A 13,831-nucleotide genomic window follows, 5' to 3' on the forward strand; every position below is an offset into this window, starting at 1 on the left:
ACATTGCAGTAAATTAAGCAAACAAGTCCTATTTATTTTGTTGCTCATTAAAATAATTACAGTATTTTGAAATGCCTTAAATAATAGATAGTTAAATGTGAGGATGTTTTAAGGCAGATGTCCTTCGTTGTTAATAGCCATGGTGAATTTGTCTAAAGCAGTGGAGAAATCTGTTTGAGTACCCATGGCAAGCCATTTTAACTTGCAGTGTTCTGCAACAAAGCCTAGCACACTCTGATTCTCCACTTGATACCAGTTTTCTGATCATTGTCACTGCTGCAATGAATATTCATGGATTGGAACATGGCATCCCTGAACAGTGTTAACAAACTGCTGTGAGAATCCTAAACAACAATCAATAGATCTTCCCCTGAAAGGAATGGACTATATTGAGGAGAAGTGAAGGAAAAAGATGCAGCATGGGTGGGTCACACAGGTCTGAAATTTCTTAACATGACAATGAGTCACCTTCTGTATCACACCTTGCTGTACATGAACAATTAGGGATACAGAAGTCCTTGTATTTAAATATGGCAACAGCTATTACGTTAACAGTGCAAGCACCAGAGAAACAACATTGGCTTGTATGCTATACAGCAATGGACATTCCAGGGTTAAAATGAGACCCTTCTGTTATTCACAATAAGTACCAGGACAAAAATACCAATGGATTCTATATTAATATATTTTACAAACTAAAGCTAGCAACATATGCATGCAAGCAAAGTAAAATAATTATTCCAGCTGTGTGAGACCTTTGGGCAGTAAAGCAAGCTTATGTTGCTCTGCCAAGCATGTTAATTTTATACATGGTTTAACTCTTCATTAACTTCTATTTAACTGCTTTGCAAAATCCCATTATTAATGCATATACTTGGAATTTAAATAAACAAATCCTGGTGAGACAGGCAGTTACACTTATGCATATTGTATCTATCTTAATATAATCATTTAAGTGATGCAATCCAGTGGGCATGGTCAGTAGTGGTGTGTGACAGCTGAAATTACACATTTAATTGAATTAGACCTTTTAGAGAGAATTGAATTTCCCTGGTAATAAATCTGCCTTGATTGTATGTAGTGATTTTTTTTTTTTTTTCTACTGTAGTGGATTCTGAAAAAAATAAAATAATTGCAACAACTTTAACTTGACAAAGTGACCCCTGGTTCCAAGCTGCTATACTGATGTGTACTTCTTTGCATGCTGATGCTTACTTTGTGTTACTCCAGGGCAGACCATGTCTTCATTGTCTTCTACCCTCTTCATAGTAAGACTGTCGGCTGCAAAATGTGATGTACTAGTTATTACAACAATGTTCCTGGTTAGCTGGTGCCTTATATTCACTCTCCTTTTACATGCACTGATATTTATATGTATCTATTTTTGACTTTTTACCTGATTTATTAGCATTGTAACTAAACGCTAAGACTAAATCAATCCGTCCTCAAGCATGCTGGCTCAACCATGTGCTTACATATTACCCATATATGTTATCTATATACATCAACTACTTACTCCTTTTACATTATGTCCCTTATACAAAATGTGTTTTTTTAATATATGTTTTATCTGTTATAACAATTACTATAAATGTGTATGCTTTTTGCATAAATATAAGTGTTATATTTTATATCATTTCATCGAGTTATGTTGTTTTAAAAAGGTTGTTGTGATGCAATGGTAATGTTTCCTTACGGCCACTAGGTGTCGGCAAAGAACACCTCTAACATTTTAGGGCTTGAGTGCAATAAATAGTGAAGCTCTCAGCTATTGTTCAGTAGGTGGAGCTAGTGATCAGAGATCAGAAACAATGTAGCTTGATGTAATTCATTTAAAACACAAAGTTGATAAATTATGAATGGGTTTAAAATAATTGAATCTTTTTTTTAGTTATATAGGTTGAATCCCTTGTAATGTTTGAAAAATAATTCCCAGCATTCAGGATTTTATTTTGTAGAACATCATGTGTCCTAGTATGTTTTGCCATTGATGCCTGACTGTGGACTTTGACAGTACAGGAAACAATACATTTTAGTTCTGACCTCTCTCTTACTCTGCCTGCTAGAGTTTGTGCCAAGCCAGCAAAACAACTGACTGAACCTTCTGCACGTACTGTATTTTACCCATTTGAAGATTTGCTGTACAGTGTGTGGCCCTGAAGCCACTTTGTCACAAAGTGCATAGACAGAACAGTGCCAGTCTGCAACATGGAGCACCCTTTCTGTGTGCCCGCCATGCCCTGGTCTCTGTGGGCACAGACTGTCGGATAAGGCATCACATGCAGACAGTGAGGCCTGCTTATTAGGATGTTTGCCAGCAGTGTACAGAACTCATGTGCTCGATCGCTCTGACCTGAATTGCTCTTAAACCAGCCGTAACAGTGCAGAGCGTTCAATTCAATGTATTTGTTTAACCAGAACGAACTTGCGATGCATCTGAATATGCATAATTATTGATGTCAAAAATGATATGTTCCTGACAGAAGTTATTGACCGTACGTGCCCAGCCCTTTGAAGAACTTTCAGGAGTATTTAAAAACCAAACAAAACAAATATGTGCCAGATGAATGACTCTTTATGGGAAAGGGTGCTTTCTGTGTACCTATTACATCTATACTTATTTATAGAAACCCCAGTGTATGGAATATTTTATGTAATCATTTAACTCTCGCACAATAAACTCAATTGTTTGTTTCTGTATGATGGTAAGAAAAATGATTGTCCTAAAGTGTTTTGTTTTGCTCAGCAAATTAGCACCCATGAGACGTACTAGGCTGTTTTCAGCTATAGCCCTTGGAATTCTCCTGCAGGCACGTACTGTATGTGTTTACTGGAGTTTGTTCAAGATTCTTTTATTAGAATCTCTACAGCATTCCATGTTCTGTCTATTCAGAATGCTCAGCTTGGCAGCTATTTACTTTTGACTCAATAGATTTAACACCCAGGTCAAAGTGCTACCACTGAACCATCAAAATGTCTTTATTTTACCATCTACTTCTGTTTTCCAATGGAGATCTTTATATGACAGTTCAGTGGGGACATGTAAATGATTATATTCACTCTGACACGCAAAATATAGAAATCAAAAAGGGAAAAAAGCATGTTGAGAATTGCCTGTGCACACTAGCCTTTCAGGGGGCTGTTACAAGATACATAAACACTGTTAAAATAGCAGCAAACATTAAATACTATTCAGTGGTGTTACATACAACCAGCAGAGCATTCATACAATTTACACAAGAGGTTCAAGATTATTACAGAGTACGCAGCTTTAAACTACATTGTGTGTGTGTGTGTGTATAGATATATAAAAATTATAATATAGTTTCAGCTCAAAAGATCCAATTTCCCAATGTTTTGGTATGTTTAACATACCTTTGTCAAGGGAAGGTGTGTTTGAAAGAAAACCGTGGAAGTACTTGTAGGCTTTTGATGCCATAGCAGGCAGCTAAAACTGAAAAGCAGCACCTGAACTTACTTTCAGAGCACTTTAACACAGGCATTGTATAACAAAAATGCAATAAGAAGCATTCTAAACACCATAACAATGTTATTAGAAGCAACTCACTATATGTAATGCATTCATTTGAAATCTTTCCACACTTAAATAAAAGGCTCCAGCAGGATGGGAGGTCGTTGATATGCTTTAAATGCATTCTTGTGGCTTTAGCTACTTAGAGACACCACTCTCAAGCAGCAAGCGCTGTCCCTCCTTCATCTGTGATCAATCACGACACTGACCCGGCCATTAGTATAAGCACATTTATTTCTAAGTCTTAAGAGATTAAAAAGTGAAGTATCCTTCAAGCATGTTTGAGTATTGCAGTAATATCCTCGTCTTTCCCTGGAGTGTATCCCCTATCTCACTTTAACTGGGTGCTGCTGGATTACTTTCTTATCCTCTGTAACGCTGCTGATTAAGCCATCCCTCCTTCCATGCTACTGCTTTCATTTAAAAAATGTGGATAGAATTGGGACAACAGCAAAAGAAAAAAACATCCAAGAAAGCCATGTGGTTATTCACAGCTACACACAATAAACACCCATAGATATCACAAAATATTACCATGGTTATCCACAGCTAACAACGATAACCCTAACCTTCGCGAAGGTGTATTGGGTTGTGAGTTGAAAAGCCCGAACTGTCCCAAACTGTCCCTCTGAACATGGAGCCATATGGTCACCTTAACCATCGCTCATTATTATGATGGATCCGTTTGAATTCTTGTCCTTGGGTGAAAAATATATCACTGCAGGGATGGAAATAAGACTACCATTCCATAGCAGTTTGATCCATTCCTGGTTTTACTATGAGTTTAATAAAACACAGCTGAGTGTTTTACCTATATACTGTGTAATCAAGCTCATAGTAAAACCTGAAATGGGTGAAACTGCAGGAAAATAGGAGTCTTCTTTCTATCGCTGTACTCTATGCTTTATACTTCTACCCAAAACCTAAAGATACTGGCGGGACAGACAGATAGCTGGACAACTAGTTCCCTGATTTATATAGGAGCTACACTTTGCTGGTGCTGGCTGTGTCAGGCAAGGACTGTGTCACCAATAGATGCTTCCCCGAGGATCATTAATAAAATTAGAGCAGATGTCATAGCTTCTGTCAAAGAAGATTGATTCTTTTTCAGAATTTGTATATTCTCGATCATTCTGGAATCGATACAGTAACCATTAAGTGACCCTACATGCTATATGTTATATTACATATGCCTAATCAAAGTACATAACTTTTTAACCCCCTTTTAAAAACGTGTTGAATCGTCATAGACACATATGGAAAGAAGTATGTGTACTGCACTGCATTTAGCAGCTATAATATGAAATTAACCTGACCTTGGCTGTCTGACTATTTTAGCAGCAATCCATAAATCCACAGAAATGCTATGTAATGCAATCCGTCTGCTTATTCACTGCGGCATATTGAATGCAGTAGGGAGCGACTCACTCTGTTAAAAGGTGTGGTGCCCTCCAAGGTTTGATGCCGTAGTTCTCTGTGTTTTGCCATGCTTGTGAATGCTTTACCGTCCTTTTACCGTCGTGCACCACACCATACATGAAGCATTTTTCACAGTTCACCTTGTGGCACAGACACCGGTGCGCTACTGCCACAGGAGAAAGTTTCCTTTTGTCACGTGGCTTGCTTATCATTTCCAGGCACAGCCCCGATGAATATTCCAGTAGCCGCTGGTGACCAGCTGAGAGTTGGGAATTGGAACAGATATTGACAAGCCTCTTACTTGACGACCAGCCGGTCTCTACAATCCCAGGCATCAAGGTTTTACAGCATACATACATTGAAATTACCCAAATCAGTCATAGCCAATGACTCTCGAGATGTATTCCAGTCCTGGTCTTTATTCCAACCAGCTCCTAAATTAGTTACTTTAGCAGCTTCAATTAAATACATTAGAACCTGCTTGGAGTAAAAACCTGGGCTGGATTAGATCTCGAGGGCCAGAGTTGAGTACCACTTTATTCAAATCAGAATATATACATTCACATATAATTTGAATCCAATGAAAGTGACGCTGACTAATAGTAATTGGCAGACGTTAGGACACAGTGGAATCCCTGTCACGCTACCGTCCTCTCTGTTCATTGCATCCAATCCGCTCACGCTGGAGCGCATGAATGATAGTGCTGTATTAATAAATCGGCTGGTTGGAGACCTATTTGCAAAACAAAGGGACTTGCAGCGTGACAAGGCTACTAGGCAGCATTGGGAAAACTGGAAAAGTATACTTTAAAAAAATAAAAATAAAAATAATTCATCATTGCACTGTTTTAGTTTTTTGTGTTGTAAGTTGAACAGAAAAGAAGCCGGGTGTTTAGTTGCCTTGTTAGTATGAGAAAGTTATCCTGTCTCGGTAACTCGGAGAGCGACAGTCTTATCTCACACTGTACATCTTAACACGTAAGTAAAGCTTTTTATTGGTGTGCATATGGATTTTTGTCAACTACTGCTATTAGTTGGGTCTCAGTTTATTTGGGATAATTACGGTAATTATCTGCTTAGATTGTACGGTTTTATACAGAATAAACATGCATTTGCAGTCAGTTGAAATATATTTAGCATCTTCTGCAAATTAAATATGAATGACATTTCTCTCAAAACGTCGTGTAATTTTAATAATTTATAAGCGACAGCATTGTTCTTATGTTTTTCCCCAACGCATAATGTTATCTAAAATAATAAAGTTTTAATTAACAACGCTCTCTTTCCCATTTGTACACGGATGTACATGTAATGATGTATACAAAACTGGCAAACGAGAGTTGTGTGCCAGCGTTATTGAGTTGAGAACACACGCCCTGATGAAACTTTCGGCGGGTTGACGCTAATTAAATTGGTTAAAGTTGTGGATAAATCCATCATACTAATTTTATTAGTCAAGATTAATTAACCGTGATATTATTGGGTCCAACAATCCAGGGGAAAGTTGTGGTACAAAGTCTCATGTTTTGTTTAACACCTTGTAGCATCAAGTGAGCACCACGCCACTGCTGTACCGGGGATGGAAACAACTGCCTTGCAGTAGTGTTTTCTCATTCCAGACTACAAACTTGATTAGCCTCAGTGTATAGGTAACAAGCTGGTGTGTGTTATTAAACTCATTGTAACACCAGGAATGGAACAAACTGCTATGCAATGGGAGTCTTGCAGTATTTTCCATTGCTGTGTACTATCTTGGACTTGCTTCTGGTGCCAGTTGCCAGCTCATCAATGTTAATTCACATTAAAATCAGCATCTGGTTGACCTTTAACTTTTTTTTGTTTGTTTTGTTAGTCTCAACCACTTTTTGTGTGATAAGTTACACGGCATGATTGCAACTATTTTTATTTGGAATTCAGTACAATAGAATAATGAGAAAATAAATCAGGTTCTTGAATTTCATTTAAGGCAGCACTTTACAGGATGAAAATACAGTTGTGTAGTACATGGTGCTTGCTTGCTTTCCTCAATTTGTAATTCTACAGTAACCTTCATCAATAATGTTTTAATATTCTGGGTGAACAGCTACAAATTGTTTTCAGATGAACTGCATTTAAGATCAGTGTATTAGTCTGGTGCTTTAAGGCAAAACCTGCTGCTTCCTACTTATTCAAAGCTGTAAGTCATTTGAGCAAAAACAAATTGCTGGGAATCTCAGCTTCCAGGTTCCCTAGTAGCTATTGTTCTCAGATTAAGGAAGTCACTTGCCCAACCTCATGGGGAGAGCTTCACTGTTGAGATGTAGTGTGTTTTAGGTGTGGTGCAACAGGTCCTTTGTGTTTGTTTGAATGTGGAGTTGTCAGTGGAGATGCTGACTATATTTAAAGTTACAGATTATCTTTGTTTGTTCTAAATACAGTAGTGCCACCCCTTTTAAACCTGCTAACATGGACCCTTCTCCATTGTAAACATACAGTAATAGGTTAATGCATCACCCCATTCTAGGGGTGGGATTAATTTTGAGTTAAAGGGTGACAGTATTTAGTATCTGCCAAAGTTTAGTGTTTTGCATAAAGTTGTTGATTGGCTGATCCCTAGACTTCCTCCCAGTTTCACATTGTTAAAACAACTTGCTGCTTGAATGCATCTCTATCTGAGGATAGTCTAAATGTTTGTGAAGGACTTAAGTGGTACTCTGTGGAAGCACAGGCCCTGTGGGGGGATTGCAGCCTCCGCCAGCGCTCTGCAGGTCATGTGAAGCAGTCGAGCAACATACATTAAAGACTCCATTACCCAAGGAGGCTGCGAAACGACTAGTAACTGTAAGCTTGCAGATTGGAAGATGGATAAATTGAGCTTTATGTGCAGTCCATTTTTTTCATATTCAGAAATAAAACGGCATGTCGTCTATGAAGGAAGGGCATGCACAATAATCTATAGGCAGGGTCTGCCTAATGAAACCTGTCTTCAAAGATGACTCTGGGAGTAATTTTCCTTGCAATGTGTTGCATGATTCATTTGGCTTATGGGAATCCTACTGTAGAGAAGCTCATTTTGATGGGGAGCGAAACATCAGAGGTTAAGCTGGCTGTATTATAAGGTTGCCGGTTCTAGCAAAAAACAATTCAATTGCGGTACTTTTTTATGTTGTGGAGAAGGGGGAGTGAAGTGTGAAGAATAATTTGCTATAGATTGTGGAGCAGTGTTTTGATTAACTCCTCATCGATCAATGTTAATTGAATAGAAAGAAGAAGAAAAGAATATTACTCCATGCTTTCCCAAGCTTAAAGGTTAATAGAGTTTGGCTTTACCTGCACACACACAAAAAAAAAATGTTGTGAGACATATACACTATGGCCAAACAATAACGTAATTGCATTTTATTTATTTATTTATTTATGTATTATAAAAAAGTTGCAATACTGATATATTGACATGACCAGGTATTGAATCCTTTTTTTTATTGGCTCTTGAGTGGGCTATTAACTAAGTGGTAATTGACAGGAGCTCTGCATCGTTTCTATAAAGGACATTTTGAGTTAAAATGCAAATATTGCCATGTTCTTTTTCGTAAACACCCATCTCCCTTAGAAACTAGGTGAATCAAAAGCATGCTGCTATAATTTCTCTAGTGATGCTTCGATAAACAACTTTGGAAAGTACTCCCTCATTCAGGCATGATGTGGTACATGTAAGTGCTCCATATGAGCAAAAAAACAAAGCAAAAACCCACATTGTTAACTTTCAGGTCAGAGGAAATAAAGCTAACTTTGAATGATAATCTTATATATATAATGTGTGTGTGCATAATTATATATAATTTAATTCATTTGATTATGTACAGTAATTTAATTCATTGCTGTATTGTTTTATTGTGTATGACCTGCTTAGGTTGCTTTGTATTGGTGCTGCACTATTGAGATGTACCTGTGCTGGCCCTGAGGGCACAACGTGAATAAACTAAAACTAACCATGAACAAAAATCGAAGTACTGGACATACGATAGTGTAACTACTAATGACCTACCCTGTTCTGACTGTGAAACACACACGCGGTCTCGCTGCCTTCTGGTTCTGATTTGCAGCTATTGTAATGAGTGAGCAGGTCCAGTCTGACAGCAGCTGGGGAAGCTGGGAAATGCATGACATCTGAGTTGCGCAGCAGCAAAGAAAATAAGTGATTTAGCTGAGAGCATGTTTACTCAGCCGGGCTTCAGCTGACTAAGAATCAGCTGCCTTCTTTTAAAGGGCCAGTGGTAATATTAAATAATTAGATTAGGATCTATTGGGTCTTGAGAAACTGTCTTGGGCATTACAATGCCTTAGATGTACACAATGTTTTTGTTAGACAGGATGTTTTGATTTTTGGATGGCAGTTTTTGTTTTGAGTTGGTTGTTGAATTTTGTGTTTCAAGAAGTCTAGCTGCAAAAGTTAAGTATAAAATAAATATAAACAATTTTCAGAGAATGGCTTGTAATATCTGCTAGAAGAAAAATTGCCAGGTTAGAAATGCAAAGGCGTGTTTGAAAACCAAAAGCTCGGTTTCATTCTGATCCATAGCAGGTAGCCTTTTTATGTGAGAAGAGAAAAAGGGTTTTAATAGGCAGTTAGTGTACATCATGGGCACTTCCAAAAGGTCACTATCTTCAGTTGATTGTCAGCCTTTCTTCTGTCTCTGCTTCTCAGCTGGAGACTGTAAAGCCCACAGCTTGCTGTAGAAAACCCCTGTTTTCAAATTATTTCTGTAGCCTTAGAACGGACTGGCGTTTGGACAGTAGCAAAAGTGTTGTAACATTTGTGAACGGACAGATCCAGGCTTTTCTACAGTGTTTTGTGCAGTATATATTTTTTGTTCATGACAAATGCCCTGTCAGTAAAGGCTGAGAGACTGAAGGGAATAATCAAGTAGTCTATCAACTTCCCGCAGAGCAACCCCTATGTGTTTCTGACTCGTCTGGATATTTGGAGTTATTCCTCAGCATTGCAGCTGGATCCCCAGGGGTACCAGTAGATTTTCAGATCCGGTCTGGAAGCAGCTCCACCGAGTTGGTCTTCCTCAATTGATTTGCCCCTGCTTGTTTAAATGAAGAAGAAAGATCAACTCCCCTTAACACATCTTCTTTAAAGCAGTTGTGGATTTAACGAGCAGGCTTGCATGCGCTCTCTTCTGTTGTAGTGTGTCTGGTGTCGGACCCCCTTCCTAATGGTAGCACCTGCTGGGACAGACTGAGCTACAGCAGCTGGTGCCTACCAACATCTAGCAGCTGCTGCCTAGCAACACCTGGTCCGAGCTCGCAGCACGTGCTTGAGAACCAGCGAGACACTTCTTTATTGTTGCATATGATTTCTCCCTAAATGACCATTGTCATCCGTGTCTGAGCCCCTGGAATCTGGAATCTGCGGTTGGCAAACTCTTCATAGCTCTCGTAGCAGACTGGCCCATGTGGACCACAAGGGCTGTGATGAAAAAATCATGTGGCGGTTTCACAGAGGTCTCCTCCAGAAAGCATATTGATATCTAACTTGCAGGCTTGGTTATTAAATCAGCTTTCTGAAATGATGTCGTATTGTAGGGATGACGGTCTTCAGTTAAATTGTAATCACTGTACTGACAGTCACAAATTGACAGAACAGGTGATTATAAAGGAAAGTCCCTTTATTCCGCCAGCTTTGCAGAGATTAGATTCGGAACAGAGATGTTTGTTATTACAGAATTCGGGCTGGGAATCTTCACGGAGGGCCAGCACCCGCTTTGAGGATCATTTATTTAATTCTATGTGGGAAAAGTGGAAAAACTGGATAATGAGGAGTCATTTGTGTGTGGCTTTTATGATTGGTTTCACAGATCCAGATGAGCACTAATCTTAGACTACCTAATGTTATTTTAGGTAAAGTAATCTAAGATTAGGGCTAATTTGGGTCTGTGAAACCAGCCGTTCATGTTCAAGGTTAAATAACCCCTTTATAGACAGTATTGCTAATACCAGGAGGAGAATGGTCAGCCTCCCATTGTCTTGATACCTGGGTACTTATAATAGGAGAATATGAAAAGCATTTAACGTTGCATTTAGATCCCACTGGAGACTGACTTCCTCTGTTTATCCATAAAATATATGAGCTGGTGCAGCAAGAGCTTCCCTCAGCCCAGCTTCATGTTGTGTATGGGAGGCTTCTAGAAAAGACCACAGCGTGTGTCAGCTGTGCAGAAACTGATTGATTGCAAACTTGAATCGGACATAAAATTGTGCAATTCAAGTGAACGAAGTGGACTTTTCCGTATATTTAACATCTTATAAAATTGCTTACATTGTGCCTGTTCTGTCCAGCACATGTATCTCAATAGTGCAAACACTAATGCAAAGAGGTGTTCTCAGTTCCTAGGAAGGAATGCATATAGGTTTCCTGTTTAATACTAGATGTAGAAATGTGTAATGGAGCCAGCATCTTCTTGGTGTGCGTGTGTGTTCTATGTAGTGATGCATTGTTCTTGCAGTCATCTGCATGGGCAAAAGAAGCAATATATTCTATGCAACTGTAAAAGATTTAAGAAATACAGAACAGATGCTGTATTTCATATTGGAATGATAAATCCCCTAGGCAGCCAGTCAACACTGTCTGATAACAAAGGAACAGGATTTGTTTTTGTACTCTTGTGCAAGGTAGAGATATAAACCTGTTTTTAAATAATGAAGCTATTAAAGATTGCACACCTTGCTGCACTTCTGAACACACAAAACTAAAAGCTATTTAGAGTTGGACTCTCAACCTGCCGCTGACAAAACACTTTGTTTGTCATTTATATGCTAATTTTGAAAGCCTTTTCAGCCATAGGTTTAAGATAGCAGAGGTATGAAGCAAGAGAGCAAATACTGAATTGGGATACCTTGTAAATTCCAGGAACCTGTCTCCATACCTGAATTGGGAGACCTTGTCAATGAAGACATTGTAAATACCAGGAACCTCTAATTCTGTTACTCCAGCAGCACTCTGTAGAAGTTTGCAGAGAAAGCTCTTGGTTAGAAGGCCTCGCTAATTGTTATTCAGCCCCTGTACATGTTTCTCTATTGAAGACCAACTCTTCTATAAATCTGCCTTTAACAGCAGGCATTGTTGACTTATTTTGCCATCTAATTGGTTCAGTATTTTAACCTCGGAAGGCTGTACTATTCAGAGCGTGTTTCTGATGTCTCCATTTTTTTTATCCACGTTTTCCAGCCAAGTCCTGAATTAATTGGTTTAAAGTCCTTGACTGAGAGCCGGGGTTGAGACCCAATGCTCTGACACACAAGCAGGTGCCTATTTCTGACTGTCTTTAATTCAGATAATAAACAAAAGCAGCATGCTGTGTATCTACTGATGTTGCTCGGATGTGGGCAGGCTGAGGCAGAATGACGGATGTCCTTGCTGGCCATTGTTTCAGGTGAGTGACAAGACATACTGGGCCTAACTTGTGGTAAGTGACACTAATGAAGTATTGTCATGCCCTAATTGAAAATGCCATGATCAATGAGTTGCCCAGAGGTTTTGTTGGCATTGATTTGTGTGGTACCAGGTGCTTGATTTGCCTCTAAGAAAAGTAATTTTAAGAGAGCGTTTAAATAGTTCAGCGATCCAAGTCAAAAAATCCAATGAGACTTGTGTCTAGGCAATCTGCCGTTATCTTTTTAAATGCATTTTTTAAAACAGGATTATCTTTTAAATGGATTGATTTGAGATATGAGAGAGGTAATGTAGGTACACAAATGTGAATAATTGAGACATTATTATAGTAATTGCTGTTGTATACACTGTAACTCTGTTACATTTACAAGTCCCTGGACTATCAAAGGATTTAGATTGCCAGTAATGCTGAAGAGTTGGCAAGATTGCTATATTTATCAGCAATTGGGACTTGAAACCTTCAGTCGAAGTTGAAAAGCAGTTTTCAAGCCTGGTGTTAAAACACACTTTAAAATGTCATGGTGTAGCACCTGCATGTGTGTGCCTGGCAAGGTGATGTGGGCGTTTCCATGACCACCCTCTTCTTAATTACTCGAAGATGTGCTGTAGAGATAAATAACCTTAACATTTATTCATATTGGCTATGGTCATTAAACAAAATTCTGGTCGGGATAAATATAATTGAGTGACTTAGAGATTTAGAGCAGTCACTAATCTTCAATTCAGTATGTGCTTTAAGCCCAGCAAGCAGACCAGTTAAGGAGCCATTAATTAGCATTGATTTGTTTAATATTTTTGTTGAAGCAGCGCTTACTGCCTACAGTCCAAGCAGGGGCCCATGGGTACTAGAATGACCTACAGATTTGACACATTGATTACCAAACTGTGCAGACCAGCTCCACAGTACAGCACATGAGGGAGGTGGGAGAAAGTTGGCTTCTGTTTGCATCAAGCAAGATGGGCATCTATAAAACAAGCAGGGTAAAAACAGAACTCTCCATGCTCCTTGCAGATGGCTGCTTCTCATTTAAATTTCCATTTTTATTTAGTTGGTGTAATGCTAACATTTGTATTTGCCTCGCATTAAGAATTCCCTAACATTTGTTTGGCATTGTCTGTCCTCTGCAACTCATTCATTTTATTTTTTTATTATTATTATTATTATTATTATTATTATTATTATTATTATTATTATTATTATTATTATTATTATTCAGTATGCCAGGTAGCATTTGTTTTGGATAATATATGAACTTTTGAATATTTCCTAAGGGAGCTGGGCCACAGGGAAGTGATGTGCATTGTGAGCATGACAATTTTTAATTGGTTTCTGTGAGACTGCGGGAAGGGGGTGCATGTCGAGTCAAAGCACAAAGCATTGGCCACTAACTAGTGATATTTACACAATGTCAACTTGCCATCCTCCTTTTGCTTAAGTGAAA

At 38.6% G+C, this 13,831-nt stretch overlaps 1 protein-coding gene across 2 annotated transcripts in view; it reads left to right on the forward strand.

The window, feature by feature from the left end:
• The first annotated feature begins 5,571 nt into the window (after positions 1-5,571).
• Positions 5,572-13,831, forward strand: part of LOC117423267 (SPRY domain-containing SOCS box protein 4-like) — a 42,638-nt gene continuing 34,378 nt past the window's right edge. The window contains exon 1 of one of the 2 annotated variants that reach the window (XR_009307596.1): positions 5,572-5,929. The gene's annotated coding sequence lies outside the window, so the exon portion shown is untranslated. The remainder of the gene's footprint in view (positions 5,930-13,831) is intronic. The other variant, XM_034038793.3, reaches the window with a different exon arrangement.

Source organism: Acipenser ruthenus, chromosome 17, assembly GCF_902713425.1.
Source record: "Acipenser ruthenus chromosome 17, fAciRut3.2 maternal haplotype, whole genome shotgun sequence".
Lineage (NCBI taxonomy): Eukaryota > Metazoa > Chordata > Actinopteri > Acipenseriformes > Acipenseridae > Acipenser > Acipenser ruthenus.